The sequence below is a fragment of the Microtus pennsylvanicus genome, chromosome 21 (assembly GCF_037038515.1).
Source record: "Microtus pennsylvanicus isolate mMicPen1 chromosome 21, mMicPen1.hap1, whole genome shotgun sequence".
Taxonomy (NCBI): Eukaryota; Metazoa; Chordata; class Mammalia; order Rodentia; family Cricetidae; genus Microtus; species Microtus pennsylvanicus.
This window is the reverse complement of record NC_134599.1, coordinates 6722827-6727775: the sequence shown is the minus strand read 5'-3', so window position 1 is coordinate 6727775 and position 4949 is coordinate 6722827. Positions and strand designations below refer to the sequence as shown.

Sequence of the window (4949 nt, the reverse complement as noted above, 5' to 3'; positions counted from 1 at the left end):
AAGGTTCTAGGCATATATGCAGGCAAACAGTTATACACATTAAATCTGTGTTTGAAGCCGGGCGGTGGTGGCGCACGCCTTTAATCCCAGCTCTCGGGAGGCAGAGGCAGGCGGATCTCTGTGAGTTCGAGACCAGCCTGGTCTACAAGAGCTAGTTCCAGGACAGGCTCCAAAAACCACAGAGAAACCCTGTCTCTAAAAACCAAAAATAAATAAATCTGTGTTTGTGTGTGTGAGGGGGATGCACGGCGGCAGAAATAGGCACAAGAGCACTTCACAGACAGTTTAACAGTTTATTGGACACCAACTGTAGGGATGCCGGAGCAGAGAACAGTATCTTGGCCAGGGAGAGCTCTAAGTTAGGTTTTCTAGGGCCTTTGAAGGTTTAGGGAAGATTCTTCCTTCGTGGGTAATTTTTTTTTTATGGGCAAAACAAAAAAAATCTCAGTCAGGTCCCCAGGAGGGGTCTGTGCCTCTGTGCCTGATGTAACCAGGATGTGATTATGTCACTTGAAAGGGGCCGGTTGACTAGCTATTTAGGGAGGAATGGGAAACTGGCCTCACAATTCCTGAAAAAGTCGGGGTGGGGGCGTTTCTATTTCCTAGGGACTATCTGCTCAGGTCAAGTTCAGGCAGCCATGTGGCCACACTACAGGGCCACTTTGCAACAGTGCATGGTAAGGGGGGGTGCGTCTTTTTCTACATGAGCAGGGTTGGAGATGGGTGCGCAAAGCAGGCTAAGTCAGCTGGCAGGTGATGGCAGACCTGAGTAAACTGTAGGGAACATCTGATCTACTCACCGTCAGGTAATTTCACTGCCATTTCCCTGAAAAAAATAAGAGAAAAAAAAACATAGAAACAAGAATATTTATGGTGAGACAAGAGACCAGTGGCCAAGGAGTAGGACCCACGGCCCCACCGCCAGATTCCCATGCTGGAGTCGGATAGCTTTAAGGAAGTTCTTTTATGCGCTCTTCCACCGGGCCAGGCTTGTCTCCATAGTAACAGCACTCTTCCCAGAGTGTTCTGTGCTGCTGGCAGCACGAAGCCAGGGATGGGAAGAGGAGTTAGGCCCAGGTCGCCTCCTGAATAGTGTCTGCCAGCGGGGTTAGCACGTGCTGAGATAGGGACAGACTATGACCACCCACCCCATCCCAACACACCCAAAGGAGCCATTGAGGTTTGTATTCCAGTTATGTCTGAGGGTGTCTCAGCTTCACTAGACGAGAGTGTGAAGTTCTCCATGTATATGTTTGAGACTCACATCTGAGCATAATACAGTGCACACATGGCAGGTACTGAGCCCAGACACCCAATGGATCCCATCGAACACCTCACTCTCCCGAGTTGCCTAAGTTTAGGGCTACAGAGATGATTCAGCAGTTAAAAGTTCTAGCTGACTGCTCTTCTAGAGAACCTATTTTCAATTCCCAGCACCCATATAGCAGCTCACAACCCTCTTCTGGTCTCAATGGGCACTGCAGGCACATGGTACATGCAGGCACAAAAAAATTCTTATAAATAAAAACCCCAAAAATATCTTTTGTGTTAAACTAACAGAAATGAATTCTATAGGACAACATTCGCATGTTTCTATCTATGCAATTGGGACTGCCCCAAACCAATGTTTCGTTTGATTCTAACTACAATTACATACCTTTTCTTCTCGAAGTTGCACTAGCTCATCTCAAGCACCAGGCTGCAGGAGAAATACCGGGGGTAACTAATTAGACCAACAATACTATAGTAACATGCTGATGTCTATGTTGACAGTTAACTACCTTGCATAAACAGAATCCTCAGTGTGCTATCCAGTACATCTGGTAATTCAACTTGCCCTTTAAGTATTAATCCAAGGGTGGTGGTGCACGCCTTTAATCCCAGCACTTGGGAGGCAGAGGCAGGCGGATCTCTGTGAGTTCGAGACCAGCCTGGTCTACAAGAGCTAGTTCCAGGACAGGCTCCAAAACCAGAGAAACCCTGTCTCGAAAAAGCAAAAAAAAAAAAAAAAAAAAAAAAAAGTATCAATCCATTTACCAACACAGATTTATTATTCTTTGTGCACACAGGTGCCATAGCACTCACATGAAGGTCCACGGATAACTTGGTTCTCTCTCCCATAGGGCCCAGGAACCAAAATCAAAGGTCAGGTTTGGTATTCCTAAACCACCTCACTACACGGTCCCCTTGTCCCTGTCTATAAAGAGGTGGTGTGACTACATTAAATTCCTATTAAGTTGGCCTCAGGTAAATCCTTCAACCCATCAGAGCAGCATATCCAATCAGGTTAGAGTTCTCATCCTCGGCCAAGAATCCTGTTCCTGGAATTGTGCCCAACAAGTCAAATCTTTTCATTGAACTCATACCTTGTGTTCACTAACGCCCTGGGCAGAACACACAGCACCTGTGTAAGAAAAAAAAAAAAGGCATCAACAATGGCACAAGTCCCAGGCCATAGCTTCCCCTCCACCCCGTTAAAAAGAAAACCACAGGCACACACCAACCTTTCTTGGGGCTAACTGCCTTCGTTGACGTAAGTCCTGCCTCTGAACAATACTCCTGTACAAAGCTGTGATCTTTACATTTCTGACAGCTAGGAGTCTTATTTGCTCCCTCTGTGCCATCGTTCCAACTGAATCCGTCATACAATCAGATAATTTATCAAGTTTAGAAACAAAACGACTAGCTGCAGTATTTCTTTAACGCAAGCTGAAGCACTTTCATTGATTTCAAAATCAGAAGCATCAATCAATCAGCTTGCTGAAACTGAAGAGGGGGAAGAAACCCGTAGTCCTGGAACTTCTCTGTCCGGAGTCCTTAGACCTCATGCTGTCCCTCACTCTAGGCTCTTAGACTGTGTCAATCCGAAGGACTCAATAGAAACCTAACCCCTAAACGAGACAAAACTACGGCATGTTTGTTGCAGCTCAGGGAATACTGGAGATTGTTCACAATAGCCCAGAAGGTTTTCGCCCTGACATGGGCTTCACGAGGCGTAGGGGCTCTCTGGACTGCTGTACCCGTAAGTCCCAACACTTTACAGTACTAGAGCAGTAAGATTCCCTGGGCCAGAACGGGAACCCAACAAGCACAAGTTCACATCCCAATTAAAAAACAAAACTCAAGCAGTACCTTCCTTCGTTCACTCACGTCTAAATTTAGACCTTCACAAATGTTAAAGCGGCAGCGAGCAGGCAGGACTCCCAGGTGCTCAGAAGACACCTATGCCTGCTCTTAGGAACAAAGTGTTTTTACATCACGGAGCACAGAAGTTAGGTATCTAATACCCTGTACAAGTATGGACCCAGAGGCTCAGATTTTTGCCCAGGACACAAAACCCAGGCAGGCTGGGTTTGTGTCAGAGTAAGGCTAGGCAGCATAAAGCACTGGCTAATCCTGCCACTGTGGGTGCGCAGAGCGCCCTGCTTGACTCGCTTGCAGTCATCGGCTCTCAGAAGCCAACCTTAAAAAAAAAAGGTCTCTGTACAAAGTGGCATTTGAAGGGCACTTGTGCCGAGAACGCGGCTGTGTGGGCGAAATTACCTCCTTTCCTTGCTAACATTGGAATTATCCTGCTACTCTTGATCTCTGATCTCATTCGCTTCCTAAATAGGCGATGTCCCCGTCACCAGACTACTGGGCAGGCGGGAGCCCCGAGTGTGCCAAGGACCCGGGGACAGTCTTGACTCTGTGCCTCCACCCCGGAGGAGACAAATCCGAGCAGCGCCGAGGCCAAGCCCCAGTCCCACACCGAGGGGATACGCGTCGGGCCTGGACCGGCACGCGGGGCTAGCGCAGTGAGGACCCCCGAGGCCACGTGGCGGGATCTTGCCTTCCGCAGGACGAGTACTACTTACCAGGAGCACGCCGCGGCGGAAAGGGGGAGACGCCCGGCCGGACCAAGTTTAAAATGGGCTGGACAGAGAGAACGGGTCGCAGCCAACCAGAGTGGCCCAGGACCCCGCCCTGCCCGCCCTGTCCCGGGTTCCCGCCCTATCCCAACTCCCCGGCCCTCGCGCGTCCCCTGGTGGCCTCAGTGCGTCCTAGCCTGCGCCCAACCCAGAACCACTCACCGCCCTGACCGCAGAGGTTCTTGACGCCAGAGTGTAGGGCGTGATTCTTAAAGTCATACACTGGATTTAGTACTATGCCACACCCTTTTGTCCTTATTTTCATTTAAAGACCCACACCTAATTATGTAACAGAATTTGCTCCTGTTGAGGCTGATGCAAGCAGAAGACCCCACACGTGGAAATCTCACTGCTGGCTGTGTACTTCCGATGCTGGCCAAGATCTGAAAACACACTGCCCTTGGAGCACTTCTGTGACTCTAACGAGAGGAGGAGTTGGTATTGCAGAAAAATCAACAGCATTGAGGCCAGACATGGGTGATAGAGATCAAACATCCCTCAGAAGACGTGAAGTGTTAACCTCCAGTACTAGTGAATGTGATCTTATTGGGAAATAGCCTTAGCTTTGTGATCAAGCTAAGATGAGGTCATTGGGATGGGCCTTTTTCGTTGCTGTTTTTTCCAGACAGGGATGGTTTCTCTGTGAAGCCCTGACTGTCCTGGAACTTGCTCTGCAGATCACCCTGGGCTGGAAGTCAGTGGAGATCCGCCTGCCTCTGCCTCCTGAGTGCTGGGATTAAAGACCTGTGCCATCACTCGGCAGGGGTGGGCCCTTTAAACTAAAGGCAACTGGAATCCTTCTAAGACGGGAAGACAGAAACCCAGCAAAGGGTGGAGAGAGGTACGACTACACGCCCCAAATGCCAAGAATTGTGCTGGCAGCTAGAAGCTAGGAAGGCACAGGTAAGATTCCTTTCAGTGAGTTTAGAGGTAGTTTGGTTCTGCTGACACCTTGGTTTTTGGGCTTCTGGTGGCCAGAACTGAGCTGGCATTTCTGTTGGACGCTACCAAGTGCGTTGTTAAGGCACACAATGCTAT

At 49.0% G+C, this 4949-nt stretch overlaps 1 long non-coding RNA gene and 1 other non-coding gene across 2 annotated transcripts; both read right to left on the bottom strand.

Annotated features, from left to right (window-relative positions):
* Positions 1 to 285: 285 nt before the first annotated feature.
* LOC142839455 (uncharacterized) lies at positions 286 to 3930 on the bottom strand. Its single transcript, XR_012908755.1, has 4 exons — positions 3858 to 3930; positions 2367 to 2404; positions 1658 to 1699; positions 286 to 826 (listed from the first exon to the last, which is right to left on the bottom strand). It is a non-coding gene; the product is annotated as an uncharacterized LOC142839455 (long non-coding RNA).
* Positions 2239 to 2309, bottom strand: LOC142839628 (small nucleolar RNA SNORD93). Its single transcript, XR_012908798.1, has one exon. It is a non-coding gene; the product is annotated as a small nucleolar RNA SNORD93 (small nucleolar RNA).
* Positions 3931 to 4949: the final 1019 nt, after the last annotated feature.